General features: G+C 38.3%; 1 non-coding gene across 1 annotated transcript; it reads left to right on the forward strand.

The window, feature by feature from the left end:
• The first annotated feature begins 11,522 nt into the window (after positions 1–11,522).
• LOC131224428 (small nucleolar RNA R71) lies at positions 11,523–11,629 on the forward strand. Its single transcript, XR_009160913.1, has one exon. It is a non-coding gene; the product is annotated as a small nucleolar RNA R71 (small nucleolar RNA).
• The last annotated feature ends 1,905 nt before the right edge of the window (positions 11,630–13,534 follow it).

Here is a 13,534-nt window from a genome sequence, read left to right on the forward strand (position 1 = left end):
ACTTTCACCACCCTCTAAGTTTTCTATAAACTTATACATGATAGATGCATGCAGGTGGCGTTAGGTTACAGGAGCGTTGAGTATGGAGCGTGCAGCGATCTTTTGGAGCTTTGATTTTTGACATATGTGTTTCCCTTTTAGCATTATATTCAAATGTTTATATTAGTGGATATGTGGTGATGTTGTTTTGTGATTTAGTTATGCTTGTGGTTATGCTCCATTACCAAAAAAAAATCATACTAAAAATCCTCCTTGTAGGATCCGAGGATCGGAATCTGGCATATGAGTGCTGGGAGTTGAGAATGGGGCACTACGGAGGCTGTCGGCGCCACATTCGGTGATCAGAAATTTTGTGAGCCCATTCTCCAAGTTTGGGGCATGACAGACACAGTGATGATAGAGGTTTTGCGACTGGAGAATGGCTGAAAGCAAAGAAGTTGTAGGTTCTTTTAGCATGACATGGGCCACCAAAGTCGAGAAGAGGTAGCCAATCAATTGCAGTTAACAGAGGTTCCAGATTGTATGGTTTTAGGCACTCCCTGTCAATTTTCTGTTCATGGACCAACTTCCTTCCATTATATTTAGTCAGAATAGGATCTACCCTAGCAGGAGCAGGGACAAGTGCGTCATGTTGAGACCCACCACGCATCATTTGTCTATATCACTGGCGTGTAGGGGTCCCTTGATCAAATGCCCTTACTCTTTCCTTTGGAGCAAGGATTTTGTGTTTAGAGGATCTTGAGGATTCTACAGGGCCAGACATTTTTCCCTTGTCCTTTCCCAATGATCGGTAACTACTGAGAGAGAGATTTGATGAATTGATGATCTTATAAACAGAATTTCTCTCAATAATTTAGAAATACCAAAAGACACAAGATGCAATCTTGAAGATTAGGGAAATAGACGAGGTATTACCGAATTTTGATGATCTTGGAGACTCAGAGATGAATAATCATGTAGAACGGCCAAGGAAAGAAAGCAGCAAAGAGAAAACTAGCTTCGAGTGATGAAATGAAAATTTTTCCACTCGTCCGCCTTTTATCGGGCAATAAACTTCGATATCATCGAACATGATTTCGATGATATCGATATACCCCATTTGATGTTATTGAAGATCTCCTCGATAACATTCTCGAACATGTGACTCTTCTGATTCCAAAGGGGCATCGATGATATCGATATTTATTCAATTTCATCGAGGATCCATACGATTCATCGACAAACATATCGAAGATATATATCTTTCATTTCAGCATTTCGATGATCTTTCATATTTGTATAACTTAGTGTATTTTCATATCAGATAGTATACACATCAAAATTTGTACAAACATTGTACCAACCAAAATTATAAACATTAATAATGTTTATACATACAAAAAAAAGAGGTGAAGAGACCTCAGATATATCATGAAAATTATCAAAATTGCATCATTTCAATAACTATCCAGATCTAGATGCATGACCTAACATGTATTCCGTGCTCAATTGCTACTAAGCATATGGATCAACCTTTCCATTGCCTTTAATGACATAGCAGTGGTCACTTGTGTGACAACCCTTCATCACTAGTTTACCTGATAGGTCTAGGATCTCGCATTCTTGTTTGTTGAATGTAACCACATGTCCATTGTCACATATTTGAGAAATGCTTAGAAGATTATATGTCAATCCTTTAATGCAAAAAGCATTCTCATTTTTGAGCAGTTCCATTCCTTTTATGGTTTCACATCCTATTACCTTAGCAGTGCTTCCATCTCCGTAGGTGACTATCCCATCATCAAGATTTGAGTAATTTGTGAGGAGAGATTTGTCACCTGTGACATGTCTAGAGCATCCGCTATCCAGGTACCACTTAGCATCATTGCCTGTTATAAGATTTGAGTGACTAGCAAGGCAGTTTTTCTTCTCTTTCACTACCCATTTTGTGACAGGATTTCTTACTTTGGTAGTCTGTGCCCCATTAGTCAGGTTGGGTGACTGAATCATGTTTCCTTGTTTCATAAATTCATTTATTTTTTTATTTAGTTCAGCCACCTGATTCAATAACTCCTTCATTCTTTTGATCATCCTGGGTGGTGATGGTTGTGTATTTCTTCTAGCCATACTCCTAGGTGGACTCTTGACATTTTGTATTGTTCTTCTGATTGGTCCATAGTTACCAGTATGATTTTGACAAGAATTGAGTTGAGTCCTCCTAGGAGACATGCATTCAAATTTATAATGACTAGAATCTCCACATGAATGACAAATAGGAGTAGTTTTTGTTTTACTTCCTGATGCAACTGATTTCTCAAAAGTTGGTGCTGCATTTTTAGATTTTGACTTGAATTTGTCATATCCTAATCCACTCTTAACTTTCCCAGGTCTTCCCATTCCTAAGAGTTTTTCTAATATTTTACTACTCTGGGAAAATTTATAATTCAGTTCAATAGATTTTCTGGATTCCTCTACATCAAACCTGAGTGTGTGATTTTTATTCTGAAGATGCATGTTTTCATCTTTCAATAGTTCAATCTGCTTATTTAGTTTTTCAGACTCAGATTTGAGAAAGGTATTGATTCTTTCAAGCCTAACATTTTCTGAGTGGTATTGTTGTAGATCATTAATCAAGAGTGTATTGATTTTCAATGTTTTATCTAGATCTATTTGTAGCAATTTATTTTTGTTTTCACTTATCCCAAGTCTTTTAAGGATATTGATGCCGTGGATGTAAAGTTGATTATAGGCATCCTGCAGTTCATCGTTTTCTTCTTCTTCTTTCTCTGTTTCCTCATTATCAGATGGAAATGACTCAGTGGCTTGAGGTTCTTGGATTTTCTCAGTTTCTATGGGAATGATGATGGCTGTAGAGACCATGAGGATTTTCAGGGATTTTTGGTCTCCATCACTCTTTGAGTCACTATATTCTGATTTTGACTCATCAGTATCATCCCATGTGGCTACCATTGTCTTTCCTTTGGTTTTCCTATTTGGGCATTCAGTGGACAGATGACCAAACTTTTGACAAGTGTAGCATTGTGGTCCTTGGATTTTTTACCAGATTTACCTGTGAAATGTTTGTTGTCCATCTGTCTTCCTTTAGATGGTTGGCCATAATTTTTATGAAAGAATTTTTTGAATCGTTGAGCCAACAAAGCCACTTCCTCATCTTCATTCTCCCTTTCACTTTCATTTTCCTCATTTATAGTGTTCTTTCAAGTTTTGAGGACAATATTTTGGGTTTAGGAGTTTGTTTGAAGTGTAGTTCAAATATTTGTAGGGAACCTACGAGTTCTGCTAATTTCATTTCATCCATGTTTCTACATTCTTCAATGGTTGTAACTTTTGAATTGAATCGTTCCGGTAATGATCTCAGTATTTTCCTATAGATTTTTAGGATCAGAACTTTTTCACCTAATCCACCCATGGAGTTACAAATGATGTTCGGTTTTGTGAAAAACTCCATGAAAGTCTCATGATCTTTCATTCTGAGACTTTCAAATTGTGATGTTAAGAGCTGTAATTTGGGTCTTTTCACTATGCCTGTTCCTTCATGGGTTGTTTCCAACAAGTCTCATGCTTCTTTGGTTGTTCCACACATGCTTATTTGATTGAAGACTTCTTAGGACATAACACAATAGATTACATTCATTGCTTTAGCTTTAGACGTTTGTTTTTCTTTATCGAATGTTGTCCACATTTCTTTGGATTTCAGTTTAGTGATAGTTGTGCCATTTTCAAGTACTATTTGATTAGTTGGTGGCACATATCCTCCTTCAACAATATCCCAAACATCATGATCCAAAGATCTCAGAAAGTAATGCATTCTATCCTTTCGGTATGCATAATTTGATCGATCAAATACTGGAGGTCTAGTTACTGATGAGACCTCTCCTTTAGCCATATTACCACCTTTAGTCAAGATCACTCTCTAGGCATGAAGCCCTTAAGAGAGACCTATTCTGATACCAATTGAAATTGCAGTAATGACTGCTTTAGTTGAAGTGGGAATATGCCAAGATGTCCTAGAGGGGGGTGAATAGGACTTTTTAATAATTTATGATAATTTAAAGCCTATCAACCCTATCCTAAATAAATATGCAAGTATCAAGATTTCTTCAAAATAACTCTAATGACTTACAAGCTAAATATAGGATCCAATCATAAAACTATTTAAATAATAAACAAGATGCTCAACATAGTTCATGATGGATGTGACTGTGTGTGAGGCGTGATTCACTTAGTTCCAGATAATCATGTGCACATGCAATATAAGAACAATCAGAGAAATCACACAAACAGCAGAAGTAAATGATAATCTCAAACACAGTCATTTTTATAGTGGTTCGACTACAAGTCTACTCCACTTCCGACAGACGCACTCAACCCTTGAGTGTACTGGATCTCACTAACGAAGGTTTCAAATCAGGTTCACCTAAAACCAGTACAACCTACTCTAGACTGACTCTAATATGTCTCCATGACACAAGTTTATGCCCCACACAGGAGCAAGGGTCAACACACAACACACAAGTTTTAGGCCACACAGGCTAAGGATCCACACAAGGAACCTACCATTTTATGCTCCCATGAGCAAGGGTCAACATACAACACCCAAGTTTTAGGCCACACAGGCCAAAGATCCACACAAGGAACCTACCAGTTTATGCTCCCATGAGCAAGGGTCAACACACAGCACCTAAGTTTTAGACCACACAGGTTAAGGACCTAAGTTTATGCTCTCCCCAGAGCAAGGGTTAACACACAGCACCCCCACATACACTCCCATCAGAGGCCTCCTACGAGGACTTGGAAGGGGTGAGAATCACCATTGACCCAATCTTACAAAAGGAATGATCACAAGGGTTCTCTGGACTCTAATGACTTACAGATAAGTAGATGAGCCCTATTATAGCACATTGATGAAGATCTCCTCCTTTAACGATGAAGAATCTTCAGCTCCCTTGAACCACAACATAGATGATGCCCTAATGTAAGGCATCGGGTTGGGTCAAGGTTATAATGGAATCCTACTCTATTAAATATTTTCCTATAAAGGAGACAGAGCGATTCCAATTATCTATGCATTCAAGGTATCTCAAATTAATGATTTTCCATTAAAATGGTAGCTGTAGGATCCTTGAATGTGAAAGTTCATTTCCCAATCCACTCTATTGAATATCAATGATGAGGGTGGATTGGAGAATGAACTCCCATGAGAGAAAAGGCCTAGGGTATATGATCTGGGTTTAAACACACAAAATCACTCTCTATTTTCTCTACTAACAACCAAAGGTAAGCTCTCATTAAATAAGCAAAAAGTTTCAACGGATATAAAACAGTCATATTTTTGATAGAGTTCGATATTATCGAGCCAGGTTTAATATCATCGAGCGTATACTCTCGATAGCATCGAATGACCACTTAATGATACAAACTCAAACTGTCAAATGCTTTTGAACCTTTTTGTCAACTGGTCAAGGAAATCGAACACTCATCGATGTCATCGAATTTCGAACTCCGATTTCATCGAAATAGGGTTCGATTCCTCGACATTTGAAAAAATGAGAGCACTTGCCTTTGAAACTTAACAGGTATAAGATATGATCTATCATCACTCGATATCATCAAAATTTGAATATCGATGATATCAATAACAGTGTCGATTCATCAATAATTTTAAGGAATTTTCCTATAAGCTTGCTAGACAGGTTATATCCTATTTCGATGACATCGACCACCCCTCGATATGATCAATATTTGAATATCAATTTTATCAAGTAATCCTTAATGCACAAAAGATTTAACCTGAAAACTTTGCTGGATAGATTTGTGTCTCAATCCAATATCATCGAAGGTCTATCGATATCATCGGGATTTAAATTTTGAGGATATAGAGGATCTTTTCCATATATCAAGAATCACATGATTTTCCTTAGCAGTATATTGGACACAACTGACCAGATGTCAATTTTTTCGAGTCGTTTCGATGGACTCGAGATTTAAATTTCAATGAGATTGAACAGTCCATCGATTCATCGATAATTCAGTCCAGAGTTCTTTGTAGTTGCTGGACATCAAAAGTCCTTCATTCGATAATATTGAGATAGTTTCGAGGACATCGATAATAGGGTTCGATTTCATCGAACCACGCGTTGATAAATCGATAAAGGTAAAAAACTTAAAGATTTTTCTAATTTTGCAAATTAATTTTCTTACAAAAAACCCTAAGATGTTCTATCCATTTTTAAGGGTTTTATATACCTGGTGGTTTAGGACATGGGATGTGAGGCTAAGGTTTATCTTTGATAAGTTCGGGCACACATCCTGTTGAGGCAAACGCTTGAACAATCTTCCTATGGGGCTTACTTGTCTGGCCGACTCAACACTCATGCTAATTGACAAACCATGGCACTTTCACCACACACTTTTGAGTCAGGTCTCAGCTAGTGCGCTCTAGCAACTCCCTAGTGGAGTTGTCATTTTGTGAATGCTGGGAGAATGGTGCCCACTCTTTTAGGCGATCTTGCTTTTGTACCATTTGTAGTTGGGGAGTTTGATGTAGGGGGTATGTAACCTTAATTGTTAGTTTAAAGTCGTCACTAGCCACTTAATCTCAAAAATCCCATAGTCGGTTAGAACCTGCAGGATATGTAAGGGTGGAGAAATTCGAAGATTCTCCTACCTTAGATTGACTCTTGGTTTGCAATCCCGGATTCTGGGTAAGGGACCTCGGTTATAAAGAGGGAAAGTGTTAGGCACCCTCTCTGCCCGTATGAATGTACGGTCTCTACTTGGTGTGGTAAGGAACTCATAAGGGATGAATGATGTGGTCGGAATAGGACTAGGCACATGCGGATTTCTGATGTGGCAAAATCTAAGATTTTGAAAAGCTACAGAGCATACGTCTAGGGATGTATCTAGAAGGTGAATGTGATGATGATTATGCAAAAGTAAAGAAAAGTGGACTAGATCACTAGGAATATCTAATGTGATAGGATCCGATGTACAGTAAGTCACAGAGCATACGTTCATAAATGATCTAGAGAAGCAGGGGGTTAAGAAGGGAAGAGATGTTATGATGAATGCTTGTATGTAAACAAAATGAAAGGATCTTTGGCTTGATCTCGAGTTGGCTATGACATGGACTATACCATGATCAATCCGAGTTAGAGTTGTGGGGTTGAGATGGTTGGGAGGAGGCTAAGGGGTAGCTGAAAAATCAAATCTTATAGGCACAGGAGCTCCTTCTCACCCTCACTCTCTTCCTCTCTCTCCCTCTCTCTCACTTGGATTTTAGAAATGAGATGTTGTTGTGTGAAATGTGAAAGGGAGAGGGATATTTATAGCCTTTTCTAATGACATTGTGGTAATTGCTGGGTTTGTGAGGGTTAAAAGCCGACATAGTAGCTTGAGATTAGTTGAGGAGGCATACTCTCACAGGCTCTTGGAGGTAGGTAAAATGGTAAATAAGGTGAGCTAGGGGGTAAATCCATGTGAAAGTTGACTTTGGGATGAGAGACAACTATTGCCTTAAAGGGGACACCTGTCTGTTTTGAGCTAGGGCTAGGTTTGGTCCAGGCTTTGGTCGGTAGGCTTCCTTTGATGCTCTGGCTCCTCCGCAAGTCTTCTTTCGGGCTTTTAGGCTCAAATGGTAGGGTGTGTTTTTAGAGTTTGTATTGATTCTCATGTATGCTTTGGCTTGGCTGATGGTTTAGGGTTCGGATTAGGGTTTAAGCTAGGGTTAGGCTCGGTCTTAGATTTAGGTTGTGGTTCGGGTTGGGGTTAGGCTAGGTCTTGGGTTTAGGCTAAGGTTCGTGCTAGGGTTTGGTTTAAGATATGATCATGGCTCCCAGATTGTCCTATAGTGTCCTGGAACATAGTGAGCCAGTAAAAGCCATACTGTAGAATTTTGGCCGTGGTCATTTTAGTAGAAAAGTGACCAGCACAGGCCTGAGAGTGACAAAAAGAGATGACACTTTGGTGTTCATTTTCTAGGACACATCTCCTTAAAATTTGATCTAGGTAATATTTAAACAAATACAGATTCTCTCAAAAGAATTTGCATACCTTGGCGAAGAATTTTTTCTTATCTTATGTAGTCCAATATGTTGGCATGAAACTTGTGGCAAGATACTTAGCAATATTAGTAAACCAAGGTAAGTGGGAGAGTTTAAACAATTGTTCATCAGGGAACATATCGTTTATCGGTGCTGTCTCAAGGGAGTTAGGAAGATCAAGGCGTGAAAGATGGTTAACTATTACGTTCTCTACTCCCTTTTTATCCTTTATTTCTAAGTCAACTTCTTAGAGCAAGAGGATCTATCTTATCAAATAGGGCTTAGTATCATTCTTAAAAAGAAGATACTTCAGCGCTGCATGATCAGTATAGATAATTATCATGGATCCAATCAAGTAGGACCTAAATTTGTCCAAAGCGAAGACTACCATTAAGAGTTCCTTCTTCGTAGTAGAGTAATTCACTTGAGCAAGATTTAGAGTTCTACTTGCATAATGAATAACGTAGGGCTTCTTCTCTTTTCTCTTGCCTAACACCGCCCCAATAGGATAGTCAGACATGTCGTGCATAATTTCAAAAGGGATGCTCCAATCGGGTGGCTACATGATAGGTGCAGTAGTTAACATGCCCTTGAGCTTAGTGAAAGATTCTTAGCATTGCTCAGTCCACTAGTATGGTACATCATTTTGAGGTAGATTGCATAAAGGACTAGAGAGAAGACTAAAGTCCTTCATGAATCATCTATAAAATCCGGCATGTCTTAAGAAGGATCGCATTTCTCGTATGCTCTTGGGTGGAGGTAGGTTAGAGATAAGATCAATTTTAGCCTTATCCACCTCAATTCCCTTGGACGAGATTATATGTCCAAGAACAATTCTCTTACGAACCATGAAATGACACTTCTCCCAATTTAGTACCAAATTCTTTTCCTCACATTACTTTAGCACATTTTTCAAAATATATAAACATTCGCTGAAGGATGGATAAAAAATAAAGAAGTTATCCATGAAGACCTCCAAATATTGCCTTACCGTGTCAGAAAAAATACTCAACATGCATCACTGAAAAGTGACGGGGGTATTATACAGTCCAAAAGGCATCCTTTGGTAAGAAAATATGCTAAAGAGACATGTGAATCTGGTCTTTTCTCAATCTTCAAGGGCTATCTCTATTTGATTGTAGCCCAAATATCCGTCAAGGAAGTAATAGTAAGAGTAACTAGCTAGCCTTTTTAAGATTTGATCAATGAAGGGCAAAAGAAAGTAGTCCTTCCTCATGACGGTCTTCAACTTCCTGTAGTCAATGCACATTCTCCAACCAGTAGTGACTCTAGTTGGCAGGAGTTCATTGTCAGCATTAGATACGATGGTGATTCTGGACTTCTTAGGAACCACATGAGTTGGACTCAGCTATTGACTATCGGATATAGGGTATATGATACCCAAATCCAATAACTTAAGAACCTCGGCCTTAACCACTTCCTTCATGATTGGATTTAATCTACGTAGTGCTTACCAGGAGGTCTTCACATTATCCTTAAGATGAATGTGGTGAGTACAAATCAAATGGTCAATTACCTCGAGGTCTGCAATCAACCATCTAAGCGCTCCTTTATGCTCAATGAGAGTAGAAATAAGCATACTCTCTTGTTCTTGCTCTAGGTGGGAAGAAATCACCACTGGATATGTCTCATCTTGACCTAAATAGATGGTAGAGGCACTACATTAGATCGGGGAAACTTATCTAATTATTGCCTCCACCGATTAACTTTAAATACCAAAGTAACATCAAGCAAGGCATCCATTTCCCTAATCATATCATCATCTAAATCAGAGGAGTTGTCCAAGCATGTCTCTAGAGGCTCAGAGTATAGAGTCAGGAGTTCTCTATCTTCCATGAAAGAATTGATCATGTTAATATTGTGGGAATCGTCATCATCCTTTGACTATTTGCCCATATTAAAAAAATTTATTCAACTCTAATGTCATATTCCCGAAAGATAAGATCATAACCCCATTCGTACAATTAATGATTACATTTGATGTGGCAAGGAATGGACGACCAAGTATGATAGGGATTTGAGTGCTCATATCCATGATGGATTGAGTGTCTAGCACGATAAAATCTACTAGATAGTAGAATTTGTCAAACCGGACCAACACATCTTCATTATCCCTCTCGGTACACGAACTGAGCGATTAGCGAGTTGTAATGTAGTTTTGGTGGGTTTTAATTCACTAAGGCCTCGTTGTTCGTAAACCAAATATTGAATCAGATTTACGCTTGCTCCCAAATTACGAAGTGCATGCTCAATCCAGTAGTTCCTAATTACGCAAGCAATGGCTGGGCTACTGGGATCCTTGTATTTTTGTGGGACATCTTGCTTTAGGATGGCACTCTCTTTTTCTGTCAAAAAGATCTTCTTTTGTATGTTTTACCATATTTTGGTAATGTATAGATCTTTCAGGAATTTGACATAGGAAGGAATTTTTTTAACGGCATCTAGTAAAGGGATGTTGACCTTCACTCGCTTAAGCACCTCTAGAATATCCTGGGAGTTAGACAGAGGTTTTGGTGCGACCAACGGTTGGGGGAATGGAGCAACTGGCTTATCTTGAGGTTCCAATTCTAAATCATGTGGAGCAATGCTAGGTCCATCATTCTCATCTACTTCCAGATCTTTAGGTTTTTCAGCCCTTACCAGAATAGTTTTGTCAATTATCTTCCCACTCCTAAGAGTGGTGATGGACTTATCTTGCTCTATTTGATTTGAGGAGTTTGGGTCACTAATTTCACATTGTGGTTTACGATTGGGGAAAGGTTAGGCTGGAAGCACCCCTTTCTCCCTGGTCATTAAATGTGACTCAATCCATTGAATGGCCTTTGTAAGGTCTTGGAAGGCTTGTAATGTGCCTTGATTGAAACGCTCTTGATTTTGGATGTATTTTAAAATAGATCCTCCCGAGATTTCCTTTGTTTGAAAAATTGGTTAAGGATCCCTTGAGGTGCAGCGGTTTGTCCATTTTTCTAATTAAAATTTGGATGGTTTCTCCAGCCAGAGTTTTACGTATTAGAGGTGGTCCCTTTGAATGGCCTCTTGTAGTTGTTTACGGCATTCGATTGCTCATTCTGGATTTCTTGAAGAGCAGGTATAGTTGGGAAATTTTCAGTAGTATGCACGTTGCAAGCAAAAATATCGCAAACTACTTCCTTAGCCTTGTCCTTCTTAAGTTCCATGGCCTCGAGTTTTCTTGTGAGATTGGCCACTTTAGCATTTATATCATCTTCCTCTTTTAGAACATACATTCCACCCCTCTCCTTTGATTGAGTTAGCTTAGATGTGGTATTGGATTTTGGGGAGATGTCCCATGATTGTGCGTTTTCAGCAAGTCTGTTAAAATAATCCCACAGATCATCAACATTCTTGTACATGAATTCCCCATTACACATTGTCTTGACCAATTAGCCCATGGAAGATGTCAGTCCATCATAAAAGAAATTTTTTATGTGCCATATTTCAAAACCGTATTGTGGGCATGAACCGACAAGATCCTTGAACCGCTCCCAACATTGAAAGAATGTTTCATCTTCCTTTTGGGAAAAGTTCATGATCGATTTTCTAAGGGTGTTCGTTTTATGATATGGGAAGAATTTCTTTATGAACTCCCTTGTCATGTCATTCCATCTACTAATAGATCAGGGATGTAGTGAATGCAACCATGTCTTAGCTTTTTCTTTCAAAGAAAAGGGAAAGAGTTTCAGCCTGACCGTGTCTTTTAACACATTAGAAAAGTATAAAATGGCTATTATCTCATTAAACTCTTTCAAGTGTAGGTATAGAGTTTCAGATTTAAGTCCATGAAACTTTGAAAGGAGTTGGATCACTCTTGGCTTGATATCCATATTTCCTATATTCTCTAGAAAAATCATGTAGGAAGGTGCGCTCACCCCCGCTGGTTGTAAATAATCTCATAGTGTACGAGGCGGGGGTGCCTGATTCACCTCATTCTAATCATGAGCTTCCTCAAGTAGAAGTTGAGGTTGATTTGCTGGTTAGTTTACAGCCATCACTTCAGTTAACTCTGAGGATCTCAAGTAGTGTCTAATCCACTGATGGATAGGCAACTCTTCGACTAATCCTCCTTCACTCAAGAGACGTAGACTGTTATCACGGACCCACCTGGGTATAAAACACTCTCAGCCCTCAAGTTAAGAAATTAGACCTATACCTAAAAGAGAATTAAACTAAAGAAAATAAGAAAGCAAGAAAAAGAATAGGAAGAGAGAGAATTGGAAAGAGGTTACCAGATTGGAAGTTTCTATGTTAGGATTCTACAAAACAGAAAAACAAATTAGTTTCTAAAAACAAATCAGAAAAATTCCTAACCTAAAAATAGAAAGCAAATAAACCCTAATATTAACCTAATTCCAAAACTAATTAATCTCAGAAAAATGCAACCGTTAGTCCCTGACAACGGCACCAAAAACTTGTTCACAACCACAAGTGTAAGGTCGCGATGTAGTAATAATCTTGATGAGACCAAGGTCGAATCCATAGGGACTGAACTTGTACATTTCTAAAAGTAACTAGAAATAGAACTAGAAGAAGATGTGAATCTAAATATGAAATTAAAATGTGTGAATTTAAAGGTGGGAACTAGGGTGCCAAGGATCCACTTGCAGCTATTAGGATGTTTCCTTATCTGATTCAAGGAACTCAATTGGAATTGGAGTCCGATCCTATCCAATTGGAAGATATATTAATATAATCAAATCTGAACTTTCATTGACCTAATTCTCAATGAAGGAGAATTGTGACGATTGGAAGGGATTCCATCACCAAACCATGCCCTGGAGACAATGGATAACAACAAGATTTACCAATCCCACAATCTCAAAATAAGATAAAGAAGATACTCAAAGCTATTGTAGATCTATTATAATTTGAGTCACAACAAACCGTTAAAAATTGAAAGCATTCCTTAAATATCAAATTAAAATCAAAGAAGTTCAACAAGAAGAAGAATCAAAATAAGAAAAACATCCCAACATGCTACAAGCTTTACCTCTTAGCCCTATCTAAGAGATTTAGCCAACCATAGACATGATTGGATGTAAAACCTAGAAGAAAGCATTAAAAAAAAAACTAGGAAAGAAGAAAAACTCTTGGGAGGCTCGTCCACCCTTTGGCTCTATTCCTTGAAACCATAGATATCCCTAAAAGTGTTTAAGAAACCCATATTTATAGCCTAGTCCGGTCAGTTTCGTAAAACTGCCTCAATTTACGTAGGCCGCATAACTTTACATAACGCGTTCGATGACATCGAATAGCCTTCGATCTTTTTTAACGTACTCTGAATTTAGGAAGTCACGCCTTTATGCACTACATAACTTTTCTGCACCGCGTAAGTTCTTTTGTCATCGAACCTTCCTTCGATGTCATCGAGGAGTCCTTCGATGCCATCGAAGGGTGTTCTATCCATCAAAAATGTGTCCAAAATAGTCCAGCAAGTTGCTTTAAAATTCTTCAAT

Source organism: Magnolia sinica, chromosome 13 (genome assembly GCF_029962835.1).
Source record: "Magnolia sinica isolate HGM2019 chromosome 13, MsV1, whole genome shotgun sequence".
In the NCBI taxonomy this organism is placed as follows: domain Eukaryota; kingdom Viridiplantae; phylum Streptophyta; class Magnoliopsida; order Magnoliales; family Magnoliaceae; genus Magnolia; species Magnolia sinica.